Raw genomic sequence first — 26,300 nt, forward strand, 5'->3', positions numbered from 1 at the left:
CGACTACAGCTGGTCATCACATCTAAGCGGGGTAGTGTGGGACGTGAGGGTTTAAGCGGTGAAGACGAGTTGGGCAAAAAGGAAGGATAAACCGGCCATGGGATAGAGATGACAGCGGCTGACCAGTGTTAGGCGCACGTGGGGGCTGTCGTGGACCCCACTAGGCCTGAAATGGCAGGTACAACTACCCTACACCCATGTGGGAAGGAGTAGATCCCAAGCAATCTGGTGCGTACAAATTTTGAAGATCAGTTGCGAGAGATTGACGTCGCTATCCATGATACTGCTACGAATCAAGAAGATTTACCTTTTTTCAGATCCTTCATCGGTTTTTGAGGAAAACAATGAGAGATTTTCGGTGGGTTCAAAATTAAATAAAAAGGAGAGTAAGTTGGAGATGATAAGTGACTTACGGGTTGGGCCTAAGTGTATAGTGGACAAAGTAAAGGTGGATGTGGACACAGGCTTATCCACTCCAACTAATATCTCTATGGGCCAAGCTTTAAATCAAGCCCAAGTTTTATTCTCCATTGGACCTCATATTCCAAGTCCACTACGTGAGGCAAAAATGAGCATATTAAAAAGCCCGGTTCAGAAAAAGAATAAAAAAAAGGAATAACGTGATAGGAAATGAGAATGCATGGAAGGAGGATCGTGGTATAAACAAAAGGAACGAGAAGACCACTGAAAAGGTGGTGAAACCCATAGATAACGACATGGGGCTGAAGCGAAAAATACGACTTCCTCTAGAGGAAATACTAATGAGAGAGGAGATGGGGGAAAGATAGAAATTAGAGGGAGAGGTTCTGGCACTTAGTAAAATAATGGCAACACAACTTGGATCGGTGGCAGCTGCAGGTTAGCCCCGCTGGGAGCAATGAGTGCCATTTGCTGTAACTGTCGAGGGCTTGGGAACCTCTGCACAGTTAAAGCTCTCCAAAAGGTGGTTTTGGAGGAAGATCTCATTTTGGTCTTCATCATTGAGACCAAGTTTGTAGTATCTGAAATGGACGGTATAAAAAGAAAATTGGAGCGACAACAGGGTCTGATAGTTCCCAGTATAAGGTGGGGTGGTGGTTTAGCGCTATTATGGAAGAGCTCTACGAAAGTGGACGTTCAAACTTTCTTTCCTCGTCATATTGATGCTATAGTTACTGAAGAGCATAGTAATAGGAGGAGGAGATTCACAGGTTTCTATGGCCATCCAGAAACTAATAAAAGAGAGGACTCATAGAGACTATTGGAAGAGTTGGGTATGAGAAGTGATCTCCCATGGATTTGCATGGGGGATTTTAATGAAATATTACACATAGGAGAGAAGGTGGGGGGTTAACCTATGGCCTGAAGGGAAGATGAGAAGCTTTAGGGAGGCGGTAAATCGCTGCAACCTCTGAGACATGGGATATATTGGGGCAAACTTTACATGGAGTAGGAGGCTGGGGAAACGGGGCTAGGTTAGAAAACGTCTAAACAGGGCCTTAGTATCTGCATCTTGGGTGACAATGTTCCCAGGAGTGAGGCTATACCATGTGGCGGCATCAACGTTTGATCATTGCATGCTAGTACTAAGAAAGCCACGGACAAGGCGGAGAGAGCATCGGAAGTCTAAAATGTTCAAGTTTAAGTCAATGTGGCTTAAGGATGAACAATGTGAGGCAGTAGTGTCCAAAGCTTTGGAGAGGGGAAAAAACATGGGTTCTCAAAATTTGTTTACACAATGCATGGATGAATGCAGAAGGTCACTGTCCTCCTAGAATAAAAATACGTTTGGACACGTAGGTCGGAAGATCTCAACACTCCAGAAAAGGCTTCAATGGTTGGAAGGGAGACATGATGGTGGTGTGGATATGGAGGAGGTGGAAGAAACAAGGGTGGAGCTGAACCGAAAGCTAGTGGTGGAAGAAGACATGTGGCATCAACAATCAAGGAATTGCTAGTTGAAGTCGGGTGATCATAATACTTCCTTTTTTCATGCCAAAGCCTCTAACAGACACCAGCGAAACACTATTTTCCAGATCAGAGATTCAGTAGATAATTGGCAAGAGTATGAAGGGGAGATTGGCAGAACCTTTGTGGAATATTTCGAGAACTTGTTTACATCCTCTCAACCTGTGGTCAGTACAGAACTGCTTGAGGCCCTCCACACCAAAGTGACCGATAGAATGAATGCTAGACTGTTGCAGATGTTTCAAGCTTCAAAGGTAGAGAAAGCTTTAAAACAGATGCATCCCATGAAAGCGCTTAGACGCGATGGTATGCCTTCCTTATTCTATCAGCACTTTTGGCCTATGGTTAAATCTATTGTTATACAAATTGTGTTGGATTTTCTTAACCATGGTGCAGCTCCCCCTAAATTTCATGAAACACATATTGTCCTTGTACCAAAAATCAAAAACCCCGAAAGAGTGACTGACTATAGACCAATCAATCTATGCAACGTGGCTTACAAGTTAGCTTCCAAAGCAGTGGCAAACAGATTGAAGTTGATGTTGCAGGATATAATTTGTGAAAACCAGAGTGCTTTTGTCTCTGAATGGCTCATCACTTATGCAGCACATGTCAATGGACATGCATATGGTTAGATTGTCCCTACGCGAGGGCTGCGTCAAGGGGACCCACTGTTGCCATACTAATTCTTGATATGTGCTGAAGGCTTGTCAGCATTGCTGCACAAGGTTGTACGAAATAAGGAGTTAAGGGGTATAGTGGCATCTGCAAGGGGGCCTAGAATCTCACATCTATTTTTCGCCGATGATAGTTTGATTTTTGGGAGGGCAACAGTGAAGGAATGCTTTGAAATCTAGTGGGTCCTACAAGTCTATGAAAAGTCATTCGGCCAGCAACTGAATAGGAACAAGACCTCACTATTTTTTAGCCATAACACAGTCAATGGTGTCAAGGAAACAATAAAGGCTATGTTTGGAGCACAGGTCATCAAGCAACATAAATCTTACCTTGGGTTTGCCATCCTTGGTCGGCAGGTCGAAAAGAAACACTTTTGCCGGCTGAAATTACGGGTGTCAAACAAGCTAGCAGGTTGGAAGGAAAAATTGCTCTCAAGTACAGGAAAGGAAGTTCTGATAAAGGCGCAGCAGTCCCGTCTTATACGATGAGCTATTTCAAGCTACCTAATACTTTATGTGACAAGTTGACGGGGATGGTAAGGCAATTTTGATGGAGGCAAGTAAAAGATAAGAAGAAGCTAGCATGGATGAGTTGGAAGAAGATGTGTCTACCAAAGGAAAAATGTGAAATGGGCTTTAGGGACCTAAAGTTGTTCAATCTGACCCTTTTGGCAAAGCAGGGATGGAGATTACAAACGAACTCGTCCTCACTCTTCTACCGTGTCTATAAGGCCAAGTACTTCCCATGATGTGATTTTATTAAGGCTAGTCTGGGAAGTCAACCATCCTTTGCATAGAGAAGTAACTGGGCAGCCCAAGACGTGGTTAAAAGAGGGTTAAGATGGCAGGTGGGTGATGACGAAAAATTCTGGTTTGGAGAGATAAGTGGCTTCAAAAGTTGAGCGCTTATAGAGTTGTAACACCGGAATGCACAAGTCAGCAAGTGGTAAGGGTTTGTGACTTGATTGATGGGAATAGAAAGGAATGGAAGAAAGATCTGATCAGTCAATGTTTCCTTCCCCAGGATTTGGATGCCATTCTAAGTATTCCTCTAAGTGCTCACGAAGGGATGGATCATATGATATGGTCGGAAACTAAAAATGGGAAATTCACAATAAGGAGTGCTTACAAACTGGCTCAAATTATACAGTCTAATGGTAATACACCTGAAAGCTTTGACCCTACTGCCTTAAAACAGACATGGAGGCACCTTTGGGACATGAACGTGCCAAACAAGATCAAACATTTCGCCTGGAAAGCATGCAAGAATATTTTAGCCACCAAAGAGAACCTACAGAAGAGAAATATCACTACGGGTAGCATTTGTGACTCATGTGGAAAAGCATCTGAATCCACGTGCCACCTATTTTGGCTATGTGATAAAGCCAAAGAAACTTGGTCTTCAAGCAAGCTAATCATTCCATTTGAGGTCAGCCCACAGTGGAAGTTTATGGATGTGATATGGCAATTACAAAGATGGTCGGAATCATACCCGGGGTTGGTGGAACGTGCCATTGCAATATGTTGGGGTATATGGAAAGATAGAAACACTACCAGACACGGGGGAAAGCGCAGAGAAGGAAAAGCCATTGTTATGAGCTCTTTGAGGGTGTTGGAGGAGTTTCAAGCGGCAAATGTGCAACCAGCAATCCTTACAAGACAGCCTTCAAAGGTGACAAAATGGGTCACAACCGGGTCATTACAAAGTAAATTTGGATGGAACCATATTTTCCAACAAGAAGCAGGTGGGTATTGGAGTGATAATTCGTGACTCGGTGGGCCTAGTGATTGCCGTGCTCAGTAGAAAGATTGCTCTTCCTTTAGGAATGTTGGAGACAGAAGCTAAGGCGATCGAGGTTGGGGTTCAATTCACACTGGATCTTGGGGTGAGGGATGTAACGTTGGAGGGTGACTCACTATGCATTTGCAATGCGCTTCAAAGACTGTGCGAGCCATCATCTTCAGTGCACAACATTATTGCTGGAATACTCCAACTTGCAAAAGGCTTTAGGAATGTTGTTTTTCACATACAAAAAGGCAGGCAAATGTGCCGGCCCATTTGTTGGCCCAACATGCAACTTATAATGTAGAAAACTAGGTTGCATGGCTAGAGGAGTACTCTATTCACGTGGAGATGGCATGTAATCATGATGTTTCCTTTCTTTCAACGAATGAATAAAAGTCAAGTATTCCCATAATAAAAAATTTAAAAAAATTGAAAACTCAGCATAAACAATCGCACCGCTTTTGCCATTAGATTCAAATAAAAAACTTAGTAACATTTGGGTGCCTCTTTGTCCTCCTTAGACCCGAAGCCGCGTACATCTTTTTGTTTTTGGCCTAGAGTTAAATACTAGTTGAGCTTATTATAAATTTTTAAATGACGTTGTGGACCCTTAACTTTTATTAAATAAACTAGTGTATAATCCGTACATATATATGATACAAATAAAATAATCATAATTAGTTTAATTACACATATATGAATTCAAATTATATCAAGGGTAGAAGTTACACATTTTTTTAAGTCATAGATTTATATATGAGTTTTACTCTCTAATTTATATTTATATATATATATATATATACACACACACACACAAGAGTTTACTTTTTTATATTGTGTTTTTTTATGGTTTATTTATATTAGACTCTTCGTCTTTTACACAACATTAGCTTACCTAAAACAAAAAAATAAAATAAAAAAGTTAAATAGGACACATAGTGCAAAATTAGACAACATTTGAAATTTAATTTAGAATCTAATTGAATTTTCTCTCAGTTTTAACTTTAGATATATATATATATATATATATATATATATATATATATATATATATATATATATATATAAATTTCAGCCTTTAAATTAACACTCTCTAGTTGAACCATTTCAAAGAGCTGGAGTGAGTATTGGATCTTGTCCGTATGTATGCCAATTGTACAAGGAAACCTAAAATATAGAACACAAAAGTGTGCAACATAGTTTTTTTTTTTTTTAATGTGTATAGCATTGTAAATGTACGTCACTACGTCAACAATATATAGAAACCTATAAAAGTTCCTAGTACTGAACTGCTTTAGAGCACTATTATTATTATTATTATTATTATTATATTATGAGAATTAAAGCACTAGAATTAGGTGTGTCAAATATTAAAAATTTGACATTTGATACACCAAGCACCGAAAAACCTTCAAATCAACATTTTAAATGGCATTGATGAATACTAACTATCATTTGGAAGTTCCTAGTACTAAACTAGAGCACTATTATTATTATTATATGAGAATTAAAGCATTAGAATTAGGTGTGTCAAATATTAAAATTTTGACATTTGATACACCAAACATCAAAAAACCTTCAAATTAAATGGCATTGATGAATACTAACTATCTTTTGGAAGTTCCTAGTACTAAACTGGAGCACTATTATTATTATTATTATTATTTTATGAGAATTAAAGCACTAGAATTAGGTGTGTCAAATACTAAATTTTTGACATTTGATACACCAAACATCAAAAAACCTTCAAATAAAATGGCATTGATGAATACTAATTATCTTTTGGAAGTTCCTAGTACTAAACTGGAGCACTATTATTATTATTATTATTATTATTATTATTATTAGGCGTAAATGCACTTTTAGTCCCTACATTTTGATTTTTTTTCATTTTAGTCCTTACATTTTATTTTTACCACTTTTAGTCCTAAACCAATTAACATGTGACATTCAAGTCCTTGAAGCACCATTCCGTCAATTAATTAATAGGAAAAGCTGACGTGGCTGACGTGGGTATTAAAATATTATTAAAAAAAATTATTTAACATTTTTTAAATGCCAAAATTTTAAAAAAATTAATTACTCAATTTTAATTAAAAAATATAAAAAAACAAACAAAACAAACAAAAAAAGTTATTTTCTTTCAAACAAAAATTTTACTTTCTTTTAATTAAAATAAATTTTTTTTTATTCTGATCTTTTTTCTTTCTTTCTTCTTCTTCTTCTTTTTTTTTTTTTTTTTTTTTTCTAGAAGAACATATTGATGTTCTTTATGTTTTTCCTTTCTTGTACTTTCTTATTATTATTATTTTCAGAAGAACATGTTCATGTTCTTTGTATTCTTCCGTATAATCAATCTCCAGCAAAACACAAACCCTAAACCCAGATCTTAACCAAACCCCAAACCCCAAACCCATATCCCCAGTAAAGCAAACCTTTGCCTTCAAACCCATAAATTTTCTTGGCAAACAAACAAAAAAAAAAACCCACTAGAAAAAAAAACCTCAAATCACCACCATCGAATCAAAGAACATGAAAATCAAACCCAAGCAATAGAATAGAAACCCAGCAACCAACAAAGCACCACCACCAAATCAAATCATCCACTACCACATCAACGAAACCACTCCCAGAAAATACCTTGCAATCCGAAGCCCAAACCAACAACAAACCCAACCAATGATCACCGATCTAACCAACCAACCAACTACTCCTGCAATTTGAAACCTATACGAACAGATCAGACCACCAGTCACCACCACTATCACCGATCAGTCCATCAAGCCACTACAACCCACACCAACATCAAACCCATCCAACGATCCACCCCCAATGACCACCAGACCAACCACCACTTCACAACCATTAATTCGAGAGATAGCTTTAGAGATTTTTCTAAATCCACGATCTAAGAGAGAGACTTTAGAGCTTGAGAGCTTTAGAAAGATGAAAGAGAGAGGGAGAATTTGGTCTGAGAAAGAGATCTTTAGAGATTTTCGTTTGGGTAAGCAAACCCAGATCTACGATCTCTTGCTTCTCAACCCAGCAAACCCACTGACCAGCAGTTGTTATTGTTGTTGTTGTTGTTGTACGCAGCCGTTTAATGGGTTTCATTGATTTTGTTGTGCTTGTAAATGTCTTTGTGGGTTTCATTTTATGGGTTTCGTTGATTTCGTTGTGCTTGTAATTGTCTTTGTGGGTTTCGTTTTTATGGGTTTCGTTTTATGGGTTTCGTTGTGTTTGTAAATGTCTGTGGGCATGTCTTTGTGTTTGTAAATCTAATTGATTTTATGGGTTTCGTTACTAAGGAAATACAAGAAAAGAGAAAAAAAATGATTTTTTAAATTTCTGAGCAAGGTTTGCTAGGAAGAAAAAGAAGAACACGATTAAAGGGGAAGAACACATGTTCTAGATTCTTTATGTTCTTCCCCAAAAAAGAGAAACAAAATAAAATTAATTTTTTTCCTTTTCTTTTTAAAAAAATAAGAAAGTTATAAATTTTATTATTATTTTATTACTTCGTCAGTTTTTCCGTTAGTTTGGTGAAAGAATAGTGTTTCAAGAACTTAAATGTCTCGCGTTAATTGGTTTGGGGACTAAAAGTGGTAAAAATAAAATATAGGGACTAAAATAAAATAAAAAAATCAAAATGTAAGGACTAAAAATACATTTACGTCTTATTATTATTATTATTATTATTATTATTATTTTATGAGAATTAAAACACTAAAATTAGGTAGGTCAAATATTAAATTTTTGACATTTAATAAACCAAATACCGAAAACCTTCAAATCAACGTTTTAAATGGCATTGATGAATACTAACTACCTTTTGGAATGGTACGTTACAAATGCTATTTTTTTTTTATTCATGTTTTATTCTTCCGGTCTCTTCGCCAAAAAAAATATCTCCTCATTCTTTCTCTTGGCCACTCATTATTTTCTGCCTCACTCTCTTTCTCTGAGACTCTTGATCCCCTCTTCCAACTTTTGTGAGCCAACACTCAAAATAATCTATACCATTTTTATCACACAAAGTCTAGCATCACTAATTTTTATCTCCATCTCCCTCACCGATTTTTATTTTCTTTTTTTCACTCTCTCCTCTCTGTTCTCATCGCAGAACCGAAGCAAAGACAATTTGGCTTTGGGTCTCTGTGTGGTTTGGATCATCTCAAAGCAAAAGAGGATTAAAGTTTCGTTTTGGGTTTTGTTACTTTTGTATTTTGGTGTCATCGATTTGCTCAAGGTATCGCCGATTCTCTTGGTTTCTCCAATTCTGTCTTCTTCTGCATACAGGTAAGTTCTCTGTCTTCTTCGACGATTCTCTCAGTATTTCGGTGTGTACTACTACTCGCTCGATCTTCTTGGTTCATATGTGTTGTGTTATGGTTTTTTTTTTTTCAAATATTTTGCATAAACGAATAATTACTTGAATGCTTCTGATTCTTGACTTAGGGTTTTTTTTTCAATTTGTTGTGCATTCAGATATGCATTTGAATATATGTATATATTTTGGGCTCTCTCTGGACTGCCTAAACTCTTTTAACAGAAAATCGAGTACGATACCTGAAAGTATGACCGAATATCAAATAATAAAGAAATAATTAAAAATAATATTTAAATAAAATGATAAATAAAAGAATGACATGTTGTAAATGGATTTTATTGACACGTGCCCTTAAAGCATATAATAGTATATTATTTTTGAAAAAAAATTTTATCGAAAATTGAAAAAATTTTGACAATTTTTTTAATTTTTGATAAAATATTTTTAAAAATAAATTTGTTAATATATACTCTTAGAACATATATTAACTAAACTCATTATAAAATATTATATTAAAATATAAAAAAGTAGCTTTAAAATATGTCTAAATGACAATTTTTTTTAGAACCCCCGATGCTAATTTTCTTGTAATTATCTTGTATAGTCATTGTCCATCCAATTTTTCTTTTAGGGTGTATTTGTTTGGAGGTGAAACAGGGAGAATAGAAAACTTTGGAGAGAAAAGTTTTTTGGAGTGTGTTTGGTTAGGTGGAGAAGAATGAAAATAAATGGTGAGGTCTAAGTATTTTCTCTCCTGACCCACCAAAATATTTTCTTTTCAAAATGGAGAAAAAATTGAGTGAGGATAAATATTTTCTTGATTGACAAAAATGCCCAATACATATATACACTTCTTTAAGTTGCATTTTTTTTTACTTCTAAAAAATGTTGTTTTTGCTTTTTTTTTTTTTTTTTTTTTTTTTTTCAGGCCTGGGCATGAGTGCCTTCTTTCTTCCTCTTTTTTTTTTTTTTCTTCTACGGGACATTTGCCTTTTTTTTTTTTTCCTATTCTTTTTTTCTTCTTTTGATTTTCTAGGCCTGGGCGGCGTGATAGTTTTTTTTTTTTTTTTTTTAAATAGTTGTGATTTTTTTTTTACATGATTTTTATTTTTTTAATAAATTTGGGTGATTTTTTTTGTGTGGTTATTTATCACTTTTTTGTTTTAATTAGGTATTATTCTTTAATAAGGGTATATGAATAAATTTATTCAAACCCATTTTTTTCATCCCTCCACTTTTTCACCCCCAACCAAACAAATAGAAGAGAAAATAAAATATTTTCTATCCTCCTACTTTTCCACTCTCCCACCATTTTCTATCCTCTCACTTTTCTACTCTTCCAACCAAACAGACTCTTAAAGAAAGAAAAACACGGGGGTTCCAATCCCACCTCTGAGTATTCTGACACTTTGGGTATTACTAAAAAAAGATGTGAGTCATAGCTCATAAATTACAGAAGTAAACATGGCCTTGTCAATTTTCATATGAGAAATGATATGTCCACAATATTTTCACAATATTTTTACAACAAATTCTAAGTGGTAGGTTGTTATTGTTGAGGTAAAAAAGTAATCTTATGTAGCGTTTGGTATGGGGGAATGTTTTAGGATTCTCAGGAATGTTTAAAGATTCTTATGTTTGGTTGCAAATTACGCTTGGGAATCAGATGCTAGGGGAATCTGGATTCCCCCCTTAAACCCCTCTCAGTGGGAATGTGGATTCCCTTTAAAACATGTAGGAATCCAGATTTCCAAGCTTAAAAGAAATTATATTTTTTATAAATTGACAATTTTAACCATTTTTCCTTATCATTTAAGCAATTAAGATAAACTATAAACAAATTATCAATATCTTCTCTCTTGTCTTTATCTTTTCCCGCCAAAACAATATAAGGATAAACAACCCTGTTAATATATTTTTTAACAAGGTTCTATTTAGATTTTGCGTGTGAAAAAAAAAGTTTGAAGAAGACTCTCCATTATTGCTAGGTATTCAGTTTTACTTTCTTTTTTTTTCTTTTTTTGAGAAATCACATTTACTGTTGTGTGTATTGTTCAACAAAACTTTAATGAATTTATTTTCATGAGAATTTGTTCATGTATCTATCCGTATCTCAGAGCTTAGTCTTGTTTAGTTTCTAGAAATATAGATCTAATTAGTAGCTTCATGTAGTCTCTCTGTTTTTTTTTTTTTGGATTTATAGCTTTGTTTCTAAATTCATATGTTACAGTACATGTCAATAATTTGTATCCTCTCTAGTGCTTTTGATTTTTATTTTACAATGATACAGAATGCATAAATTTTTAACAACCCATGGTATTTGTATGCAATGATGGTACCAAAGTTAAAAATCTTTAGACTCTTGTTGCAGTAATGGCTGTGTACAGCGTAGCTCAAAGCTGGTGGTATTTTATTACTCTTTTTTTTTTTTTTTTTAATCCCACTCAACATAATATTTCTTTCTTTCTTTTTCTATTTCTTTTCTACTCAGCCTCCAGACGTTTCTTTTTCTCTCCTTCTCAAAGCTCTCACAGTCTCACCTCTCTCTCATCCTCGGACTCTCACCATCATCCATCATCCTCACCCATCATCCTCCTCATCCATCATCCTCACCGATTCATCATCCTCCTCATCGCTGCCACCGAAGCTTACACACCATCGCCGCTGCTCACGCACCATCACACCCAAGCTCACATATCATCGCCGACCCACGCACCATTGGCAATTACTCAAAGCTTCAATGCAGGCCTTAGAATTCCCTTCAAACACCATCTAATCTACATTCAATTGTCTAGCCAAACTAACCGCCCATAGGATTGCTTTTGCTTTTGCTTTGGCTTGGACATGGATGTTGGTTTTTTTTTTTCTTATTTCATAAAAAAAAAAGTTTCGAAATCTATGCTCTTAGTTAACTATTAATTTTTCCCAATTTTGTAAGGAAAAAAAATTAATGGAAAAGAAAATTTTAAATTTCTAGAAACTTGTTAGGAATTTTTTTTTTTTAAATTGATTTTTTCTGCCATTTTTTTTATGCATTTCATAAAAGTAGTGTCAAAATAATTCATTAACAAAGAGGTACCATTAATTAGTTCAAATTAGGTGACACCCTTGTTTACCTGTCGATTGAGCAAATTACAATATCATTGATTAAAAACGTCAATTTCATATTAATTCTAAAATATTTTTTTTATCTATCTATTTAGAGGAAGATATTTTTAATAGTTTATATATATATATATTTCATTATTTATTTAAAGGAAGTTTTTTTTTAAAGGACTTAGTAGTTCACATTCAAATCTAAGGACAAAATGGGAAAAATAAATAATTCATTTAAGATTTCTGGAAATACACCAAACATTATCATCTCACATTCCTGGGAATCTCCCAATGAAACCAAATATAGGAATAAATACATTCCTAGGAATGTGATTCCTAGGAATCATATTCCTAGGAATCTGGATGCCAGAAGTAATGTGGATTCCCCCGTACCAAACGCCACCTTAGTGTTAAGTTCAAATTTAAACCAATAACAACTAACCACTTGTGATTTATTGTCAAAATGTTATAAAAATGTTGTGGACGTAGTATCTCTCTTTTCATATATTGGATATCTTGGCTAACTCTGTTTTTTTCAATTTATGCATTGATTTCTATTTTTTATTTTTATTTTTATGTTGTTGTACCCTAGCTATAGTCATGGCTGCTGATTATGATTGTCATGGTGCTAAGAATAAATTGGTGTTTGTGATGCACAAAAAAGGTTTGAATTTTTTTTGTTCTCCTGAAATACCTCCGGGTTTTTTTTTTAAGCACCTGATTAATCCTAGATGTGCGGGAGACAGGGAAAATTCTAATATCTTATTGGAGCTGCTAAAGGAACGTGATCCTCTCTTTTTCACTTAAAATAGAGATATTTTATTTCACAATTAAGACTTTATTTTCTTTGTTAATTGTGTGTAAAGTAAATACACTTAAAGTATACCAAATACACTTTTAAATTTGTAATACTAGCCACTAACAATTGCTATGCACGGAAACCTATTTATTTGTGAGATAAATTAAAATAATTTTATAAAATCTTAAATTTAAGAAATTACACCATTGCAAGATTTACTTTTGTATAACTTCAACTTGAGTTACAATTTGATGAAGAAGTCATTACTTGAACGTGCAATAACTTACAAAAAAGAGAAATATAAGAAGAAGAAAAAAGTACACGAACCCATAAAGTAATAAGTTTTAAATTTTAATGGGTCTAAACTTTAAACGAATATTATCAACATGTGGCCCACGCTATAAAAATGTCGAGTAGGAGCCTACTTTGAAATAATGAAAGCCATACCTCCTCTTAATATATCGTATATAAGGTTTCTGCCTAAGAAATTAACATACTTTTATGTTGTGAGGTGAAGCAAAGACGTATACAATAGCAGCAACCTTAAATTTCAATTATTGCAAGCTTTTTTATCTTGTAAAAAAAGGTTAAAGAGAGTTTGATGGTTCATATACGAAAATTACTTTTTAAAAAATATATGAAAAAGTATAAAATATATATATATATATATATATATATTTTAAACAAAGTAAAGGAGAAGAAAATAACAGAAGAATAGCTCATAACTCTATTCGGCTTTAAAAAAAAAATACTGGAGTTTGCACTGCTTTTATAGTGTTCATGATTAACTTCACATATTTGGAGATAAATTATTAATATTTGAATTTGAGTTTAAGTTAGACTGTTAGAGAGATAGAGTTTCACTCCTTGTTAAGTTTAGACTAAACAAAAATAATTTTGTTTTGAAAAAATGATAATGATGAGTTTGAGTTTAAGTTGGACTTATTAGAGAGATAAAGTTTCAATCCTTGTTAAGTTTGGACTAAACAAAAATAATTTTATTTAAAAAAAATGATAATGATGTAGCAAGCTCTGGAAAAGTCAATAAAAAGTTAAAGGTTTCAGTTTTATATACATACTAGTTGCTGAGCCATGCAATGCAGGGAGAGTCAAACAATAGTTTTAAATTTTCACTTTGCTTAAAATTATGATCACTTTAAAATAAAAGTTACAATTTAAGTGGAAAAAAAAAAATACTAATACCAATAATGATAAGTCCAACTCCAATATAGTTTGATATTTTTTTGCTATCACTAATAATTTGTTATACCTAAAATTTATGCTAAAGATGACATTAAAAATTATTCTCAGTACCTAAAAATCATATGTAATAGGAACAATATATAAAAATAAAATAAAAAAATTGTTAACAAACTTGGAGTAGTAGTAATTAAATTTGTAGTTGTTTATCTAAAAAAGAGTAGGACCTGCAAAATAAGTATTTTTAAGTTATTAATATATAAAGGAAATGAGGTAGACAATCCAATATGGGTCAACCTATTTTATAATTCTAGAAAAATCTGAACATTTGGAGAGACGTGAGCGTGGGAAAGTAGTTGGTAAAAAAAAGTTTTAAATTCTTGTACATTTAAATTTGTGAACCTATTTTCACTTTCCTGTCTTTTTTTTCTTCTATTTTTTTTTCCTTCTCCACGGTTTTTAAATTCTCTCATCTCTATTTTTTTTACTCCTATCTTGAATTGTTCTTGTCTACACATTAATTTTTTTTTTAAATATTTCCAGTGCCTCATCTTTTATTTTCCCAATCCTACATAAGCTAAATCAGTACATCTTCTCCCTTCTCTCTCTTCCTCACTCTCTCTTCTTAGTCTCACTCAGAGAAACAATAAATATGTTATGTTTTTTTTATAAGAAAAATCTTGCACTCCTTTCTTTCTTTCTTTCTTTCTTTTTTCAAAAGAGTTTTCACAAAAGCATTCATTTTATTGTTAGTTTCAGACCCGAATTGCTCAATGAACTACAAAAAGAAAGGATTAGGATTTTTGAGGTTGGATCGAAGTCAAATCAAAGTTGAATTACAGTGATATCATAATTAGTACAAATAGAAAAATTAATTAAAATAGTCAAATTAAATATGAAGAGAGAGATTTATTTATATAATATTGGTCAAAATCCATATAATTTTTAAAATATTTGAACTAATATATCAATATCAAACCCAAATCTGTACTTAATAATAATAATAATAATAACAATAACAACTACATTTCTTAGAATATTATAATTATAATATGAACCTAAAAATAATGAAAAAGAAGAAGAATACGTTGACAAAAAATAAAGAAGACGTTGACAAAAAATGAAGAAGAGAGAGAGCATGATAGATGATACGTACATATCATTATCACGTGGGGTAGGAACTCATAATTGAAATGACATATAGTTTGACACTTTCAACTGGCACCATTCAATTTTCCACTCTCCTTTGTCATTTATCATTTATGTTAGTCACATGCTAGGGCTCAAAAAACTAAAACTCAATACCAAAAAAAAAAAAAAAAAAAAAAACCACAAAAACAAAAAACAAAAAATAAAACAAAACAAAATACAAGTTAATAATAAAAAAAATCAATGTATTTATTGTTTTCGGTTTAAGATGGGTGTAATTTGGCAATTTCATTTAGTGGAGTTTTTCCCATACTTTAGATAATAGAATCAATTTATTTTTTAAAGTGATTTTCACTTACTCCTTTGAGTTTATAATACAAATACTGTACTACGTTACTCTGTACCCAATTTTTATTTACCATACATTTGAGGAAAGGTATCTGACCTTTAAACCTGTTTTGGCTTTGCTGGCTAGTGTTACAAAAAAGAGAGTGAAGGAGAGAGTGAGGAAAAAAGAGCGTACAATGAGAAAGATATAAAAAAGAAGTGATGTGTTATTTATAATTACTGCTGCAAGAAAAGACACAACGTTGTGTCCCTTTGTAGCAAAGCAATAGGCAGTTTTTTTAAATTTTTGAGGTGAACGTTTCAGTTTTATAACTACCCACTAGTATAGTGCAACTAAACACCAATAGTATTGAAACAGTTTGTTTAAGTGTACAAGGAGAAGTTGTTTTAGTTAGCTTAACTGGTAGTAATATTCGTTATATTTGTATAAAAGATTTGGGTTTCAATTCCCGTCTACATCAAAAATTTATTGGTGTCTTAGTTTGATGATAAAGAGCTATTATAAGAAGCGGACGCTATAAGTTTAAACTTTTTAAAAAAAAAATTGAACAAAAAAACATATTTTTTTGTGTGTTTTTAATTGTAAACGTTGCATAAATTTATGTAGTCACATGTCATAATGAGGCGCGGATAACAAAAAGTCAAATGTTTCGACTAATAATAATAATAAATTTTTTTTTTTGATAAAAGAGTATAACTGGTAAGAACACGGCAGGAGTTGCCCTTAATTACGTGATTGTTTTTAAACTATTTATTTTTATTTTAGATTAATTATACTTCAATGTTTCTTTCTTTTGCCACTAACTCTAATATTTATCTTTCTCTTTTATTTAATAAAGTTGATAAAAAAAATTAATTATATCCCAAAAATTAATAAACAGTAGAGTAAAAGTTAATAATTAGTTAAATACCACTCTTCCACCATCACGGATTAATGTGACATACTAGGTAGGTGTAGACCTGGAAGAGATGATGGCTTGATTGAAGAAAAGTCTTGTTGAGTTCCTTTTCCAATGAGGCAAATGAACCAAACGCATCATTTGTACGCTGCAAAAAAAAAAAACATGAACTGTTTTGACCCAATTTTATCAAGCCTTCACTAAAAATTATTGATACATTCACTAAAAGCAAGGCGCATAGATTACTAAATTTTATTTCTAAAGGCTATTAAAACCCGCCAAATAAGTCAAAACACCCTTGAATATATATATATATATATATATATATATATATATATATATAAAGGGGTGTGAGTTCTCGGCTTTTGTCACGAAAATGTTTTATATTTTTCAACCCTAAACTCACAACCCCTAATAATAATATTAATATCCCAAAATTTTCAACCGTCAAAAAAAAAAAAAAACCAAAAATAGAATTTTTTTTAAAATGAAAACTTTGACCTAATTTATATTTAATAAAATTATTAATATTCCTATTGCCATATTTCAATATGGCCTAATTGATTATTCTTTAGTAGTGTGTTTGATTTGAAAAATAGACCCAATCTTGAAAATTTATAAATCCATACCCACGATTCAAAATGATAAATACACCTAAAACCCATGAAAATGGACATTTTTCATCCCCTATTTTTCTTGCAACGTTGACTACACCACCTGAGTGCCACTTGGGCTTTGTCATTTTGGAAAACTTCAAACAATCTTAGTAAAATCATGTTATAGAAAAATATAATTAAGGATTTGCATGTAATTTCTGACTACGTTGTTTTGCCACTTTGAAACTTGAAATCAATAAAAGCATGAATATTGAGAAAACCTTAAAACATTGACCAATACCCAAAAAACACTTAAAACCTCCATACTCAACTTAATTTGATCAAATCCAGTAGTCTTGGAACGAACTTTGAAGTTTGACCAAAGATTGATAAAGTTTTGCAAACTTTGAATGCTCTATTTTCAAAATTCAATCGTTTGCTTGTCACCATACTTCACCAACACCAATATTTACCACATTCTTCCAATCAAATGGTTATATTTTGGAGCTTAGTCTATCGCATGATGGACGTGTGTTGTTGTACCCACCAACCGGAAAACTTTGATTGACCTCATTCATACAATCTCACCGTTCAATTAAGCTCAAAATTTATTGAAACCAATATCTTTCCCCATTCTTTCAATTTGATGGTCAAATGTTGAATTTGAGTTTGATACACGTCATTGTACCCGCCTATTAGAAAACTTCAATTACTAGAAACGTGGGAAAATTCTTCTAAAGTGCTTACTAGGCAAAAAAGCTTGACCAAGTTTTGCGCACAGTTGAACATGCTCTCTCTTCTTTCACTACACAATATCCTTCTTAATCCAATGGCATTGTGGGTAAACTCAATAGTGTTTACTAATCTATTGTTATTATTAAGTTTATATCACTAGATCCATACTATCATGATCATCATTTTATTTCTAAATGAAAATCAAAGCTTCTTTTTTATTTGTACTATCTCTTGGACTCTGGACTTTGTTTCTTGTGTATGCTTAAAAGTGTATGGGTGGGTAGTTATTGTCTTATTTGGGTCGATGTTAAGTTCAAAACTTGACTCCCAAAAACAAACATGGGCCTAGTAACCCTTCCCTTCTAGCGGTAGGCATGTGGCCCAACACGAAAAAAAAAGCCCCAACAAGAGTTCTCACAAGACCTCCAAAATACTAATAAAAACTACAAAATAACCAATATGAACTACGAAAGCCTTTAAAATGATTGAAATACCCCATCAAAGCTTGTAAATGACTAAAATACCCATAAATGCCCCAAGTGCCCCTCACATCTTCAAAATGATCAAATTATGTTTTTACCTCGAAAATAACCAAAATAGCCCTTTAGTACTTAGAGGCTCTTGAAAGACGTTTTTGTGCAATTTTTAAAATTGAGGAATTTTCCTGAGTTTTTAAGACATAATGTGATCATTTTAAAGTTTTCAAGAGGTATTTTTTCCGTATTTCAATGGTTTTGGGGTTATCTTTTATCCTTATGTTGGTTTTAGAAAGTATATTTGTATTTTAAGAAAGTCAAAAAAAAAAGTTTTATAAAAGTGTACACAAAAACTAAAACTAAAAATTAAAAGCTAATCAAATAAGCTATATGGGCAAACGAACACTAATCATACAAATTAGCTTAGTTTTTTATTTTTTATTTTTTATTATTATTTTGAATCAACAAATTAGCTTAGTTAATAGCTAAGATATGTATGATATCTGATCTTGTACTTTTATTCCTTCGTCTGGTCTGGCACTTATGGGTCCAAAGGCTAAGTGTGGTCGAGGATAGGGAGGAATTATAGGATCCGGACTACATATATATAATGAGTATGAATTCTAATACTTTTCGTATTGAAGTATAAATAAAATATTTCCTATTTTATTAAATATCTTTAGAGCTTCATAAGAGCATTAATTAAAAGAGAGAAGAAAAAAAAAAAATACTATTGTTTCCTTTCAGAAGTGATTAAAATTTGATAATAAGATCTTAATTTCTTTACGTAATATATTTATTTTTCGAAATTGTTTGTGCAAAGCAATTAATTATGGGGAATAACAAAATCCATATTTTGTTATTATTTTTAGATTAAATTATGAATTCCAGGTGCATAAATGTTCATGACATAGTCTTAAATTTATTATAAAATGGGCATTTAATGCATATTAACCAAAATAAAATCAGTATTTACTTAAGTTGTACTGGGATTCTATTTAGCTACCAAAAATCATTATGGGTCGTAAATAGAATTTTGACACATATATCAATGGTCTTTGTAGTCTGAGTGCGAATTCCTGATTCCTGAATATCTTATTACCGCAGGCTGTAACTGAAAAAAGAAAAAAAAAATGGATAGGGATCATCTCCACGTAGTGATGCTTCCATGGTCTGCCTTTGGTCACCTCATACCCTTTTTTCAGCTATCCATTGCCTTAGCTAGATCTGGAATTCACGTTTCCTTTGTATCAACCCCAAGAAATATCCAAAGACTCCCCAAAGTTCCTCCAAGTTTAGCAACTTTCATCAAGTTTGTGGAGTTCCCATTACCCACACTAGACAATAATGATATCTTGCCTGAAGGCGCTGAGGCCAGTGTAGACGTTCCAGCTGACAAAGTTGAGTACTTAAAGCTTGCATATGATCGTCTCCAATATCCTATCAACCAGTTCGTGGCTGAGCAATTACCGGACTGGATTATAGCTGATTTTTCCGCACATTGGGCTGTTGAAATTGCCCAAAATTATAATGTCGGGTTTTTTACTTCGTTGTCTTCTCTGCTGCTACTGTTGTCTTCTTTGGGAAGCCACCAAATTATTTTTTCGTTGGTGACCAAAAGCAAGCTTGGCCATCACCAGAGAGTTTGACATCACCGCCAGAGTGGCTTAGTTTTCCGTCCTCTGTTGCATTCCGAGGGTATGAAGCGGTTTGGGCACATGCGGGTGCATATACAGAGGATGCTTCGGGGATAAGTGATGCTGCGAGGTTTACGAAGGTTGTCCGTGCATGTAAAGCATTGGCTATTCGTAGTTGCAGGGAGTTTGAAGGTGAGTTCTTGAGTTTACAAGAGAAATTGATGGGAAAGCCGGTCATTCCCATAGGTTTACTTCCTCCAAAAAGACATGAAGAGACCGAAGGGAATGATAGCTCATGGAAAACGACCTTTGAATGGCTTAATAAACAAGAACCCAAGTCAGTTTTATTTGTGGGGTTTGGCAGTGAGTGTCAGCTGAGCAAAGCACAGCTTTATGAGATTGCTTATGGACTACAGCTTTCTCAAGTGCCATTTTTGTGGGCATTGAGGAAACCTTTTTGGGCTATTGATGATGAAGACTCTCTGCCATCGGGTTTTATTGACACCACGTCTGGCAAAGGCATGGTGTGTATGGGCTGGGCACCTCAGAAGGAAATTCTAGCGCACCCATCAATTGGGGGATCATTGTTCCACTCAGGGTGGGGGTCTGCAATTGAGATGTTACAATTTGGGCATTGTCTCATCGTGTTGCCATTTATCTTTGATCAGCCTTTGAATGCAAGGCTTTTGGTGGATAAGGGTGTGGCTGTAGAAGTAGAGAGAGGAGAGGACGGATCATTTAGCAGGGATGGCATAGCCAAGGCTGTGAAGCTGGCCATGGTGTTAGAAGAAGGAGATAAATTAAGAACTCGTGCAAGAGAGGCTGCTGCAATATTTGGAGACGAGTATCTGCATCAAGTAAACTACATTGGTCACTTTGTTGAGTATTTAAAACATGGGGGCAGTAAAAAAATATGAGTGATTACTAATTACCACACTCATGACAATGAGGAGGGTTTTTCTTGTTTATTTGGAGAAGTACCAATGATATTTGTGATTGACAAACCAGTTTCCATTCTCTATCGTGGCTAGCTCTACTATTTGTGATTAATGTATTCATTTCAAATTTTCCAATAAAATGTTGTTGTACTATTCCAATAGCCATTGCTGCTTACGATTGTCAGTGTTAAGAGTGATTTGGTGTTTTTTAATGCACATTAGGTTAGAATTTCGCCCCCCCTAATTAACATGACATATATTGGATAGTCGTATGTGCTTGCTACATACTCAATTTTGTGATATATTTTTGTATAGACTAGGCTCTAAAAGACAGTAAGGTTCAATGCTAAGTCCTTTGGAACATATAGTATGGGTTGGATCTTCTATACCATACTCAAGGTTCAAAATGAAGTGTGCTTATGGAGCAAGAAGATGAAGAAAGATCAAAATGTGGAGACATTGTGTGCTTTGGAGGCTGCGGTAGAGGAGTAGAGTAGGAATGGCCGAAGGAAGGTTTCAGTCAGATCGTGGGTCAGCCGTGACATGAACTTAGCGAGCCAAATAAAGGGATAAACGCCTATGGGCAAAATTTGCAGAATGGTAGCTTTTTAGAAAAAATTTGGTGCATAGCATGCATTTGAAACTATTTTGTAAGTTAAATTGTTTTTGGAACATGAGTTAGGTAAACTCGATTTTGGGCTAGAACTCGAGTTTGACAAACTCGAGTTCCAAGCAGTGTGCAGCAATATTGAATGGAACTCGAGTTCCAGCCCAAACTTGAATTTCAAAAACAGTCTAACAAAATAGTTTCATCAGTGTGTTGCTTTTCTAAAATTTTTCTAAAATCATGCTATCTGGCAAATTTTTCCAACGCCCATGTGTTGAAAGCCAATAATGCATAACACTCTACTAGGCACCAACAGTTACGAATCACTAATGACTATTTATGCTTCACCTTCGAAAATGGAAACTTAGGAACAATGAGCATGACATCTTTAAAACTAAAGAAACTTGATTTAAGAGTGATGCCAAGGAAGCTTGAAGAAAGTATACACAATGCTCGCTTTGATGAAACAAAAATTAAACTGTTAGTTTTTGGTAATAAACCTCGAATCCACGAGATGATAATTTTTTGGAATCTACTAGAGAAAGAAATAAACCAAAAAAAGAGAGAGAAAAGTTTAGAGACTTGGAGGCCTATTCAAAGGCTCCATAAAACTTGACAAACAAGAAAGTAAAATCTAAAATAAATCATAATTAATACCTAACAATAATAAGAAATTTTACCTAAAAAGCATTAAAAACACCTAAAAACAAGGAAATAAATACCCTAAACCTAAAATAACGAAAATTACATAAAAATACCAAAATTAATAAATTACAAGAATTAAATTATAGAATCTGTCCTACATTAAACTCCTCTACTTCATACAAACTCGTCCTCAAGTTTATTTTTGAGATTTGAAATTTTCCATACCAAGCTAACAAATATTTGGAATACTTGAGCCCCTAATCTTCTTTCTATACTTGCAACTCATCAATGGAATAAACAAATCAACTTGAATTTCTTTTTCCTTGGTCTTCATGAAATTGTAGAGATTTACCAAATAAGAATTGGCAATTGAATTAAATCTATCAGCCACAATAAAATCAATAAACTTTGTTGTATTGCTTACTACCAAAATAAAGGATCTTAAGATTAACAATCATATGATTTGATTTCATTGAGATCCTAAAAAATTTCCTCTTAATTTCTTCCTCAATGGTCTCTACTCTCTTGACTTCGAGATCTTGTTTTATAATAAGGTCTTCATTAATCTTCATCACAATCTTGATTTCAGGTTCTTCTATAATAAGGACTTTATTAATTTTCTTATAAACTTATATATTTTCTTCTTTGACTTTTATATATATTTTAAGAAAAGTATTTCAACATGCAATTCATCTATTAATGGTGAACATATGACCCTTCAAAATAATTCAAGTGTGAACTTCTTGGCCAATAATAATCTTATTTCTTACATGATAAAATTTCATCACAATCCAAAGGATAAAATTTGATGGGTAGCATCTTTTTCATCCTTGACCATGAACAAATTTTGCCTTTACCACTCGGATTCTATTAGACTATATTCGTTCCTACTAACACAAAGCATATTCACTAAGTTTATACAAAGTAAGAAAATATATTCTAAAATAAGTCATAATTAATACCTATCCATAATAAGAACTAAATTTAACCTAAAAAGAATTAAAAACACTTAAAAACAAGAAAATAAATACCTTAAACCTAAAATAACGAAAATTACATAAAAATACTAAAATTAATAAATTTCAAGAATTAAATAATAGAATATGTCCTACATCAGAGAGGTATTTACTCCTTGCAAAACTTATCATTTCACTTGAAAGAGAGATCTAACTCTAGCGTCGAATAGTCAATGGCACAACATCACACCGGTACCTAAGGGTCATTCTCTTCATTTATTGCAAGTATTGTCGTTGAGTTGGACTAATTTGTTGGCTTTGCAAAGCCCTGACAGGAAGTATAACAAAATAATCACTAACAAGAAAGAGGTGGAATGAATATTTTATTAGATGCAACTTCAAACTCAAACAAAGAAATGAAGATGTTCCCTTGACAACTTTTACAACTTTTTCTCTCACACACTTTCACACCACACTTCTAACGCATTTTATAGGATGAAGTTAATTACAAGAGCTATCTTTATTGTGATAACTGTTTATTTTATAACAGAAAATTCTAGAATGTGGAATACTCAAAGACACAAATGTTATGGAATGACAATAGACACAAACAATTATAGAAAAACAAGAAACACAAACTGTTATTTATGAAGCAAAGGTTCGTCAATTGTAGTGAGTTTGTCCAGATGGAGCCGAATGTTCGCTTGCGTCGTGGTGGAAGCAACAATTCCCTGAAACGGTCACTAGTGTGGTGCCTGCCACAACGCCTCCAATGCCAAAGTCAGTACCAGGGAGTTTATGTCAATAGATAAGAATAATTTTGTATATCATGTAGTTGTATTCATTCTTTGTGTTGGCAATGTGAGGGCTTTATATATGTTGCTCCGGATTCTAGCCGTTGTGATTGGTATTATGATGTTAATGTCTTTCTTGATAACGCTTCCTGCTGAGTAATGGGGTTTTAATATGCCCTCAACGGTTTGTCCAGCTTGTTTTGTAACCGTCCGGGACATTATTGCCATCATTGAATGATTTTGATATCCTCGTCGATGACGTGGGCGCTTGTTAAGCTCATCTCTGAGAGCGGTCGCGTCAGTCTATTGACCTCGTCTGTGGTTGATTTCGTCAGTCCTATCAGCTGCCCCCGGATTCTGTGGTTGTCATGACGTGTCATAATGACCATAGAAGATGAAAGGTTTTTTTTTTAACTACAGGCGACCCTTGGGATTTCGCGCCACATCAAATGCGTAGTGGCGACGCCATACTGGTTGTGGCCACATGGCGTGTTTTGGTTGAGGGGGCTTATGTTCTCATTGTATGACTCTTGGGTTTCTCGCTGATTTTCAGTTTTTGCCTTGATTTTTAAACTTCTCTTCTCCTTACTTTACTTTTCGTTTTCCCCAAGCTTTCAATTATTTTTCTGAGCGTTTTCTTCTTCAACTTTCCTTTGCCACTCCTTTTTGGGCCGGTGCGTGTTTGGTGTTGGGCTTTTCATCTTCTCTTTTCTGAGGTACATTTTTCTTTCTTTTTTTCTTGTTTTCTTTCTTTGGCTGTAGTAAACATCTGATTTTCTTTCCTTTTCTTTTGGTTTCTGTTTCTTGGTTTTGGGAATTTTAGCATTTTTCCTATTCTCTTGTGTCTTTCTTGGGTGTCCATGATTAGTAACTCTGAGGTTATGATACCTTGCTCCTCAGTTTCCTTCCTTTTCGTGCGTTTGGGGGGGGGGGTCTTTAGGTGTTTTCCCAAACCTTGAGAAATTTGTTGTTGAGGGTAATAGCTTGGGCGTTGTCTTGGCTGAGTTGTTTCCTTTGCTTCGTCAGTCAATTGATTGGTTCGAGGGTTTGGTGAGGGAGCGGGGATTGATGTTTGAGGTTAGGTCCAGTGAACTCGAGACTGGGTTATCATCTAGTGGTGACCCGGTAGAGGGAGATACTGCCGTTTCGATCCTTAGAGAGGTTAGGGCTTTTCACACCCTCGTGGAGGTGTGTGGGCTGGATGCTAACACCGTGGGTAGGTTCAGAGATAGGTTTCAATTTTCGGAGCGGGTGGTGTTCGTCGGCCCAATGATGAGGAAAGGGCTTGCCACTTTTTTCCTAGTGAAGTGTGCTTCTATAAGGCCGCTTTCACTTGTGGACTTAGACTCCCCGTCCATCTGTTCATGATGGAACTTTTAGATTACTTTGGTATTGCTCTCGGGCAACTTATGCCCAATTCATGGAGGATAGTGGTCAATTGTATGGAAATATGGTTGGCTACTAACGGGGATATGATTAAGGTGAGTGAACTCGTCTATCTGTACCGTTTGAAAGAGTCTAGAGAGTATGGATACTATGAGTTAGTACCCTGGGAGAGGAGAACAAGGATTGTTAGGGGTTTACCTTCATCCTTTAGGTATTGGAAATCTAGATTTTTCTTTGTGTTTGGGGACGATTTTGAGACTCTCTCTAGCAGGGATTAGGGTGAAATCCCGAGGTTGCTCCGTCGGTGGGGGACCTCGAATTTAGGTGTGTCAGTATTTCTTCTCGTCGTTTTTAATTTCGTTGTATTTGCTATTATTGTCACTAACTCCCTTGCTTACTGTCCTATGCAATCAAGAGACGGCCTAGGCTCAAAAGCAGGCATAAGGACCATGTTGAAAAAGCAATTGAATACGCCTAGACGATCGAAAGCCGGGCCGATTTGGTAGACCTGCGGACACTTGCCTTCTACAATCTTGGTCTTGACTCGTCCCCCTACATCCTGCACATTATCGACATTGAAGGAAAAAAGAGTAAGTGTTGAGCTCGTCAATATTGACCCCCTTATCGGCACTTGATTTTTTTTTACAAGTGTTTCCTTCTTACAGAGATGACGACCAAGTTCAACAAAAATATGTATGAGAAGATGCGGTCCAAGAAGGATGAGCCGTTGTCCAACAATGGGAAAAAGGTGGTACGCGTCACGGGGAAGGGTTCCTCCGTCACTTTGACTGCTCCCGTCACTCCAATTTTTTCTGGTACCGAGACAACGAGGACGGCCTCTCCTGCCACCTCGATTAAGGAGATCCCTACCCCCGCTTCTAAAAGGCTGCACATATCTGATAGAGGGAAAGTTGATGCTTGCTCATCTACTATCTGGGACAATGAAAGGCTGGCGGTGGACACGGCTCATAGGGTCGTGACTGTGGAAGATCTGAAGGTATTCTTGGGTTCATCTCCAAATGAGCTGGTGGGTTGTCACCTTCATAAGCTTGTTTAGGTAACGCGCTTGTGCAAGTTTATCTCTTCTCTATTCTTTTTTTATTATTTTTTTTAATTTTTTTTTAATTTTTTTTACGTTGTTCTGAGGTTCGATTCCCTTGCGCGTTTTTTAGGTGTTGGGGGAGAGCATTCATCTTTCCTCGGAGTATCTTGCTCAGGGGGCTAAGGTCGAGTCTGCGCTCTCTCAGATAAAGGCCTTAGAGGCAGAGAACTCGAAGTTGAAGAAAGATTTGATAACTT

The 26,300-nt window shown here is 34.4% G+C and overlaps 1 pseudogene; it reads left to right on the forward strand.

Annotated features, from left to right (window-relative positions):
* The first annotated feature begins 8,283 nt into the window (after window positions 1–8,283).
* On the forward strand, window positions 8,284–20,819 carry LOC142615337 (putative UDP-rhamnose:rhamnosyltransferase 1; annotated as a pseudogene).
* The last annotated feature ends 5,481 nt before the right edge of the window (window positions 20,820–26,300 follow it).

This window comes from Castanea sativa, chromosome 11 (assembly GCF_040712315.1).
Source record: "Castanea sativa cultivar Marrone di Chiusa Pesio chromosome 11, ASM4071231v1".
NCBI classification, from domain to species: domain Eukaryota; kingdom Viridiplantae; phylum Streptophyta; class Magnoliopsida; order Fagales; family Fagaceae; genus Castanea; species Castanea sativa.